The sequence below is a fragment of the Neolamprologus multifasciatus genome, chromosome 13 (assembly GCF_963576455.1).
Source record: "Neolamprologus multifasciatus chromosome 13, fNeoMul1.2, whole genome shotgun sequence".
Lineage (NCBI taxonomy): Eukaryota > Metazoa > Chordata > Actinopteri > Cichliformes > Cichlidae > Neolamprologus > Neolamprologus multifasciatus.
Window position 1 is genome coordinate 16,790,995 of NC_140451.1, and position 10,294 is coordinate 16,801,288.

The following is a 10,294-nucleotide window of genomic DNA, read 5'->3' on the forward strand; positions in this document are numbered from 1 at the left end:
CAAGAGTATTTGGTGACCTCATAAGGTGAACACAGGTGGAGAAAAAAGTAGACATTAATTTACTTGCATAAATAAACACAGTAAACACACTACAATGTGTCCATGTTTGATTTTATTTATTAATTCAAAACACAATCACAAACCTGGATAGAGCCCTTTTGTCCACTTCTGACAAGTAAAGCAAAGTGTATCTCCTGTCATTTACTAAAGTTTTATATAAGGAATCTAATAAATTATGTTTGCATAAACTGAAACAAAATCATTACATAATTCTAAATATTAGGAGAACAGCGGTCCTTTAGAAAATGCAAATATATCATTATTTTGTGTTTAATGTAATGTTCAATGATTTAGTGTTCTCCCTATTGAGGAAATGAACTATTCTGCATCTGAATCACACATTATATTTGTGGTCTTTTTATTCTATAGAAAGACAAAAACACACAAGCAACTACATAGCATGTGTCCTGATTGTGGTTTAAAACAGATGATTTGAACTAGACTTTGATTTGTGCTTATTAATCATTGCAAAATAGTTGCAATGTCCAGGAAATGCATTTATGTATGGATATTTCCTCTATGGAAAATAAAGCTATTACATATTTGGTGTACTTTTTATCTTGCTTACTTCATCCACATCTGCAAGTTTTCCCATTTTTAATCAATTCCTTCCTCAGTCACACTCACTAAGGGTTGTATCACTAATCCCACGCCACACTGACCCACTTTTCAATAACTTCCTGCTACTTTGCCTGCCATTTGTATTTGTTCTATTGTACCTGCTTTGCTTATCAAATTTTATCCAAGCACCTGCCCAACTACTGCTTGCCTGTAGCGATTAAGTCACGTGTGATCTACCTGTTGTTTTTATGGTATGCCAGGGTTGACCGTGCATAACTGTGTCTTATTTGTTCATAATACACTAAAATTGTTCAGTGCTCTTATTCTTTGATTTTTTTTAATTGTTGGCATTGATTCAGTTTATCCATATTCTTATTTTTAAAATCACAACAAAAACATAATTTTACTTGCATTAATATTACCAACAACTCCACCAGTAAAAGTTCCCTTGGCAACATGTTAGCAATGACTAATGTATAATGTAATGTGTCAACCTTTAAACCCAGATAAGGAGAGGAACTCCAGATTACAACAAAATTATGCCACAAGCCCTCTTTTTTCCCCATATTCAGCACTGTGGTTTTTAGTGCCAACAGACAACCACTATGATTACTCAGTGTCACCAGATAAGACACAGATAAGATTTGTCTTTTATCTTATCTGACTAAAGAGCAGTCAGAAAAGATAAAAGACTTATCTGATTGTTTTTTAGAAGAAAAGAAAAAAAGCTAAAAGAAAAGTCTTTATCTTTAAATTTCTTATATTACAGGGAATTCATGGGCTAACAGAATCCCAGTAGTGAGTGATGAGTCTATCTGCTTCTCTCCACCCAGTGATAATTGCTCCATGGACGGTGGAGTAAAAGCAAGGATGGGTTGCCTCTCCAGCAAACAACACCTGCAGGGGCTGAAACACACAAGCAGTAAAAGTGAGAAACATTTTTCAAGGTTATATTATGTCACTTTCTGTCTAACTATAAAGTAACAGAAGTCAGTACTTCCCTGGCAATATGACTCACTTGATTTACTAATAGTTCATCTGCTGCACACCATGCCAAGATATGTCACATTTTCTACTAGCAATCTTATCAAACTGTGTTGTGATTTGGCGCTATATAAATAAAATTGAATTGAATTGAACTGTGTTATCACTGGCATTTTTTATAGATTGAATAAACAAATGTGAACAAATGATGCATTTTTTCCAACAGGCTGCTAGTAACAAAGCGCTAAAGGATGCCATTTAAAATGGATTTTAACGGACAAAACACTCCTCTGAAAATGGTCAGGTACAAGGACTGGACTGAACATTTTTAAAGACATTCAAAAAGGCCTGGAGAACTCTTACTCAAGACCACTTTAGAAAAATGACATGAAAGTGTGGCTCCTTGGAAGCAAAATATTAGCGGTGGCTCAAGACGTTCTGTACCTGTGACAGAGTTTCCTGTGAAGGCAGAGGTTCCATCATGTTCTTCAGGTCCTTGGCTGTACAGCCTATGGCTGGATGACAGTAGGAACCGTATGTCCAGGGATCAGTGAACCACCGGGAACACAGGATTCTCTTTGGTGTGATCGTACCGTTTCCTACAGACAAATATGAAATAACCAAGGCTCAACCACTTCAGAAAATATATATAAAAAAAACTGATATAAATAAATTACTTTTACTACCTATTAAAGCCTTCCCTCTATGTATGACAGCTTTCTAGGACTTGAATACTGTATATCAGTAACTATTTGCTAGCTCATTTCAGCAGGCAGTGCCTTATAGCAGCACACCTGAGCAGGCCAGTCCCAGTATATAAAGACACCTTGACTGAACCATGGCTGTCTCTCTTTGTCTGTCACTCATTATGTTCACTTTGTTCTTCAGTTATGGCTGTTGTATTATTTAACTTGTGTTTAAGTTTCTTTACCTTATTTCATTAAACATATCTTACAGCCTTTAAAAGCCTGTGTGGGGTCTCCCACTTGCTTGTCACGTCCTTTGAGCCGGGTTGTGACACCCCAAACATTCTGGTTTATTAAAAAGCAGCAGCTGGATCAATTATGGATCAGTTATCTGAGAAGAATATTTCTTGCAGAAAAGCCTCAAGCTACTTTTAGATGCTCCCCTTTCCAAAACATGTTACCACATTAGGCAGCTCTGTATATTTGATTTGACAGATTATTATGGGTGCCCTTCCTGACGTAGTGTCCAGGCGATTTGTGTGTTTTCTCGGGCACAAACCAGGTAGCTTCTACCTTCATGGTGCCCATTCAATACCTATTCAATACTCGGTCTAACATGTACATTTCTGCACTAGAAGGTTTCAATCGAGGAAAATAGCGCATAGTTTTCTACAATCAATTGTCATCTGCACAGTGGCCTGTTTTGGGCATGTCAACATCAGAAGATAAACTCTGAAATCTGACCTGGTTTCATAAATCTATACTGAACTATTTTCCCAATACTAATATGTTATATATAAGTAAGAGTGTGATGACTATCAGCTTTTTAAAATATAAATACAATTTGTGCAAACATCATATTAGCAGTTTCAACCACAAACTCAGTCTTATTGCTGTAAGACAAAGATATTTAGGTAATAGTCATACACGTTTGCTGCTCGATTTAATGCCATTATATCTGCATATATACTCTGTATTACCTGAACTTGTTTTATTCCTATAACAATGAGATGTTTTATAGATTTCTAACGAAAAATTTAACTGTTGTGATGCTTGTGCATACAGAGAAGTTTTCTTAGGTATAACAACCTTTCATTTTAATTATTAGTCTCTTTGATATTATTTTTTATCTTTAATTATGTTATAGAGGAAAGAGCTATAAGGGTTAGATCAGATATAAAACTTACCTGTGAATGTACGGACGAGCTTTGTGATTGACTCTCTCACTTCCTCCTCAGGAAGTGTCTCCATATACTCTGCCTCATGGCCACAAATCCAGCCACAGAGAACATGGCTACCCCTGAGAGTTTGTGTTAATCAACAAGAGAAGTCTGAATGCTGGTTTGAATTGCAAAGGAAACTTTATAGGAGGGAAAAATCATTAATGGTTCCTCAGATTAACATGTCACTTACGTTTCAGAAGGTTTATGCACAGTGAATGTCACCAACTTCCTTATCCAGGATTCACTCACATCTGACACCTGGTCTGACACAGTCTCCTGAAAACACAAAAGGGTTTATGTCCTCTCTGATCTCTGGCTCTAAAACACAAGTTCACACAATGTCTCTATTGTTTTACCATTACTAGGCAACATTTCTGAGATATTTTATTGCATTATATACATAAAAACAAAGAAAAAGGCTCATATCTTTAATATTGTGCAAGAAAGTTTAAAAATATCTGTCAACCTGTTATTAAGACAGGTTCGGTACATATGAAACTATTCTGGCTGCTGCATTACAAACCTCGTCTTCCCACACGAGGTAGATGATTTCACAATCAGCATCCCACCACGGCGATTCAAACTCCACAAATATTTTGTCACATGTTCCAAATCCTAGCGTCTCGATCGACTTCAGCTTGTGGGCCGGGAGAGGAGGGTAGAACAGAGTGGAGTGGTGCTTCTTCAGATATCCTGACAAAAAGAAAACATATTAAAAAATTGCATAAACTGCAGCAGAGGGTTAAATCTAACTTGGTCTGTATTCCATTGTGACACTACCAAAACCCCGCCATTAAGATTAAGCTCTGACATTGGTCGTAACACGTAATTTACAATTAATCAATTTCATGCAGAGATATGAAAAAGAGGATGAAGTATATGAAAAGAAGTTCACCTAAAGGCACAGTGACAATAACGTGATCAGCAGCAATCCTCTCGCCATCCTCACACTCAACCGTCACAGGACTTAAGCCACACTCTGTGTTGCTCCAGTGGACACAGCTCACAGGGCAGTTGTAGGTCACCAAATCAGAGGGGAGTTCAGACATCAAGTTCTCGATTAGGCGCTCAAATCCTCTGCAAGATAAGATACATTAAGATGACCACAATGCAGCATCTGTAGTACATTTGTATTTTATATTTGATGTGATAATCATAGCTGTTGACAATAACAAGTGATGATGAGTGTCCATGAAGTGTGCAAAACTTGACTCACTGCTTACTATTGAGGTTCATTAGATTAGAGCAGTGGTTCCCAAACCTTTTTTTGCTAGGCCCCCATTTGTTTTACAAGAAAAATGTTCGCCCCCACCCCGCCCCCCCGCACGCGTGCACGCACACAAACACATCCTCCAACCACACACACCCTTATTTTGCTCAATTGCGGTTTATTTCACATCTCAAACATTTAGTAAACAATTAAAAATGACAGGTAGTAATAAAATAAACTACTAACTCTTTTACACTACGGTCACACCTACACGGGTATTTATGAAAACACAGCTGTTTCGTCCACACCGGCGTTTCCAATCACCGAAAACTGAGATTTTTTAAAACTCCTTCTTTGCGTTTGAGAAATACAGAGTTCGTCATGCAACTTCAAAGGTATGTGTCTTTTTTTACGTCATGCTGTGCGCCACGTTATTGTTTACATGAGCTGAATTACAGAATGGCGGATAGAGACGAAATACTGTTACTGTTAATCTGACTATCTTCAGTTTTTACAGGCTTACATACACATGCAGCTACTGTCCCTCCATTTAAGAACGGTGTTTGTATTTTACATGTAGTTGTTTTTTTCCTGTGTAATAATATTCAACATTGCTATCAATACATTTTTCAAAAAATGCCTCTCTGTGCAAAAGGGGTTCAAAAACATAAACAGCTGTGGGATACTGTTTGTCCATGATTTGAACCGGGAACAAATCGTGGCAGGATCAGCCTGATATTATTTGTATCCCACTGTAACTTTACTGTATAAAGAGCTAACATCTCCAACATGTCAGCAGTAGTTAGTCATGAAAAGAAGTGTTTGTGAACTAAAAATCAAGAATGTGGGAAAAGGGGTGGGCGATATAAACGATATACGATAGAAATGATATAAATTTGGCCAACAATAGAGATTTTGACTATATCGCTCTATCGCGTTAGCGCATGTTGATGATGTCATCAAGCTGCGCCTGTTTTGGTCGAACGGAACGCAGCGGCTACAACCATTATCATCCTCAAAATATGCCGGGCGACAGTCATAGCAAAGAGATGAAGCACTTTTGAAATATGGGGAAAGCCAAAAACTGCGCTTCCTCCACTTCCAGAACATTGATTCATTAATGACTTTTATCGAGTGGAAAAAAGTTGCCGTTTATCCTCCAGCTTCACTGTGCTAATGTTATGCTAACATAGCTGTGTCGCTAGCAATCGCATAGCACAACATTATATACCAGGTAGTCCAACTTCAGTAACCCTGCAAACGCCACTGCTGTTTAGTTTTCTCTCTTCATTTATGTCAGAAGTGGTAGCAGAGCTGTACGTTTTAATTAGTTTCAAAAATCTCTCAGTCAGAACATGGTATGTCATGTTTAGGTGGAAACTAGCGAGCTAACCTCCTGCTAACTTCTAACTCCATTAAACTTAATAACTTCTATTTTCATGGATGCCTGGATGTTAAACTTAATTGTATCACCTGGTAAAGCAGCAACGCTGATGATTTTAATAAAGATGAAAGAATTTAGACCATTTTTTACTCTGTGTTCGTTTGACTTTGAGATCTGGAGGGAGGAGTTTTGGACCCAGATTACTCCGCGAAGCTCCTCACTACGGCAGCCGTAATGCTCTGACAATCCATCAAGCAGTGCGGCTTACCAAAGTTGTAGTAAAACATTTTTAACAGATTTCTGTACGCCCAAATCGGTTCGGGGTCAGTAAGCACAACCAGAATTCATACATAAGGCACACTCTCGATTTTTGAGAAAATTAAAGGATTTTAAGTGTGCCTTATAGTGTGGAAAATACCTTATACAGAAGAAAATAATATATCGCCCAGCCCTATGTGGGATACTGTTTGTCCGTGATTTGAACAGCCCAGCGCTGCTCCCAACTCAGGGAAAACCAATTCTGCAGGGGAGACCTACCTTGGCACTTGTGCAGGTGAAGCCAAAGGGAAGACATGCTTCATCATATTTTCTAGTCTTTGGCTTAGAATGAAGTTGGTTTGGAAACATATTCAGCTATGCTTAATCTCCTGCTTTGCCTTTCTGTGGCTGCCCAGTGCTAGCAGGGTCCAAGCGTTCTGTCCCCCCCCCCCCCCCTTTTCATACCGCGCCCCCCCCTGCAATGGCTCTGCGCCGCACCTAGGGGGCGGGCCCCACACTTTGGGAAGGTCTGGATTAGAGCATTAGAGAATAGAATAGCATAAAGAAAATTATAATTTAATTCAAAAGTGTGACCTGCATATATATTATTTTTATTCCAAACACCTAAAGTGAAACCTAATCACACAGCCTAATAATTTAAGATACTGGATTTCTGATTTTTCATGGCCTAAGTCATAATCATCAAAATTAAAATAAAAAATGCTTGAAATCTATCACTTTACACGTATGTTAAAATATACATAGCGAGAGAGAGAGAGAGAGAGAATATATGAGTGCCTTCTTTCTTGTGTTATAAAATTTTTATACTATCCACAGTCAGAGTTACGTCCTCTCAAAAAGGTCTCGTTTGTGAACTCAGAGAAAAACAACAAGAATATTATACAACCTTAAAGTTGTTTTAGCCTGTGCTCCTGGTGATTTCATAGTCTTTCAAGACTTAGTCGTGGTAAGTGATTCTCTATATGAATTAAGGTGCAGCGAATGGAAATCAGGCCCATGACCTTTAATATGGCAGAGTGCCAAATATGTCTAAGAGTTAGCTCATGTCCATGGATCCTGTCTGGCTACTTTAAATATAATCTGTAGTGAATAAATAACAAATTATAAAGATTAACTGGGTGAAACTGGAGCAGTCAAGAGCATCTTCTATTTATTTAGTACGTACTTACAGACATCAAGGTGCCTGTATTTCATTGTCTTAGTCTTTATTGTGGATAAATTAGCTTTGTTCTTGTAAAACTAGACAATAAATGAATAAATAATAATTAGCTAATTGCTATAATAAAAACCACAGAAGGTTCTCACACAGGCTGATCAGAGGATTAAATGGTAAATGGCCTGTATTTGTATAGCGCTTTACACATCCAGTCATCCACCCATTCACACACACATTCACACACTGGTGATAGCAAGCTACATTGTAGCCACAGCCACCCTGGGGCACACTGACAGAGGCGAGGCTGCCGGACACTGGCGCCACCGGGCCCTCTGTCCACCACCAGTAGGCAACGGGTGAAGTGTCTTGCCCAAGGACACAACGACCGAGACTGTCCAAGCCGGGGATCGAACCAGCAACCTTCCGATTACAAGGTGAAGCCCCAACTCTTGAGCCACGATCGCCCAACCAATAACCAATAATAAAAGAAACAATCTAAAGGACTAAGGATCTAAATCACTGCCACTTTAATTACTCAGTATTAATCAATGCAGCTTTACTCTTTGACAGCACTTGGTGGTGAAGGCATAAACTTAAATTGCTACAGTTGAGCAAATGACAAGTAAATGAATGGCATTTATGTTAACACCCTTTATGCATACAATGATGCACAAACCTTGGAAGCGTGCAGTCCACGCCACGTAGGCTCTTATGCATAGAAACCCCTGCCAGGTCTATGTCATCCATGCTATGAGTGGCATTTCCACAGCACTCAAACTTCAGCATAGTACTGAAGGCAGAGAGAAGCAGCTGCCTAGTGGTTTCATCCTCATCTTTCCACCTTCCTGCTGCTTGGTTCTGCGCCTGCACAAAATGCCAAATTTCAACAAAACAGATTTTTTTTTTTACAGCTTTTTATATCATCAGCAACACGCATAATTCAAAACAATGTACCTTTGTTCGCATGAAATGTCCTACACTCTTCCAGGATGTGTTTTTGAGATTTTGAAATTGTGAAGTGTTATCCAAAATCTCACGAAACAGCTCCTCAGCTGGTTCCATGCTTTCTGCACTCAGCCTCTGACCTTTGGGACAGAATTTAAAGTTGTAATAACAATCACAGCTTACCAAGCACGCTATTAATATACACAATGATGTGATGTGCTGAAGTACACTTGTGTTACTATGTCTGGTCACCTGAACTGCTGAACCAGTTGGGGACCAAGGGAGGATGTTCATCCACGTCTACGGCCTGGTTCTTTGGAGTGAGCGCTTCTGGAGGCAAGAGGTCATAGTCACGAGCCAGACAAAACAATGGGTTCTCCTCAGATGGGCCATGGATGTAAGACGCACCAATCTCTGTAATAGTGTTACCTGTCAAAGAAAAACAAGTCTTTGTGTACATTTACTTGCACAATGACAGTAAACTGGGAGGCCATTGTACTAGTAGATCAGGTTTCACAGAACTCTTTGTAATTCTGAGAAAAACTAAACACACCCCATGAGTCAACAGCTGGAAGAACCACCTATAGCAGCAATAACTATAAGTTATTCTTTACTGCATGACTTTAGTAGTCTCTCACGTCTTTGTAGAGGAACTTTGGCCAACTCTTCTTTATAATGTTGCTTCAGTTTATTGAGGTTGGTGGGCATTCATTAAAGCAGAGCTCTGTTAAGGTCCCACATCCAATCGTGTTGAGGCCTGAAATTTGACTGAGACATTGCAGCACCTCAATTCTTTTCTTTTTCAGCTATTCTGCTTTAGTGCTTGGGATCACGATCCTGTTGTCTGACCTACTTTGGACCAAGCTTTAGCTTGTCAGACAGACACTCACATTTGACTTTAGAATACGTTGGCATACAAAGATCGACTCAACGACTGCAAGGTGCCCGGGTCACACGCCTACAGCAGACTGCCAAAACCCTTTTTTTGTGGTGAGGTTCATCCAGACTTTCACAGCACCTGGTTGCTGAGATGCACTTAGTTTTTCACGGTACTGCATAGTGTCCTGTAAAAACTTTAATGTGAGGTGTCTGTATGCACTGGCATCATTTTTGTGTTGTTTCACCATTCGGAAAACATCAGAAAGCTGCACAACAGTCCAAGCACTGAAACTGAGAATAAGTACAACAGAAGATGCTGACAGCAGCAGGTGATTAAAAGAGACAAGAACATGCTGGATCGCTTATCCTCCTAGATTGTCTGCAATAAAGATGCTCACACTTAGAAATTAATGTTGTTCTTACTAAGGGTTTAATTTAGTTGGTTTCTGATTTTCTGACAGTGTAAAGACGAAACTGACTAAAACAGAAAATACATATAAACTTACCCAGAGTTGCTGTTTTTATTCGTCCCCGCTTCTTCCAGTTGCCTCAAGTATCCGCACATGACCATATCCAGCTTTGACAAGCCGGTGAGCCGCTGCTATACCCGATACTCCACATCCTATTATAACTATCTTTGGGTCCGCACTCGTCGCCATCCTTGGTTCGCATCAAACTGTAGGACTGTCACTCTCACAGCTTTCTCTCAACTTCACCTCGGGGCATGTATGAAATAAGATACAGTGTGACTCGAGCATACATTGGAGTGCGACTTATATATCGGTGTACCAAGGGCGTAGATTTCGTTTTGACATTGGTGGGGACCAGTGTTGGTCAAGTTACTTGAAAAAAGTAATCAGTAATTAATTACTGATTACTTCCCCAAAAAAGTAATCCCGTTACTTTACTGATTACTTATTTTCAAAA

At 39.2% G+C, this 10,294-nt stretch overlaps 1 pseudogene; it reads right to left on the reverse strand.

Moving 5' to 3' along the window:
* Positions 1-95: 95 nt before the first annotated feature.
* On the reverse strand, positions 96-10,070 carry LOC146505323 (peroxisomal N(1)-acetyl-spermine/spermidine oxidase-like; annotated as a pseudogene).
* Between the last annotated feature and the right edge of the window lie 224 nt (positions 10,071-10,294).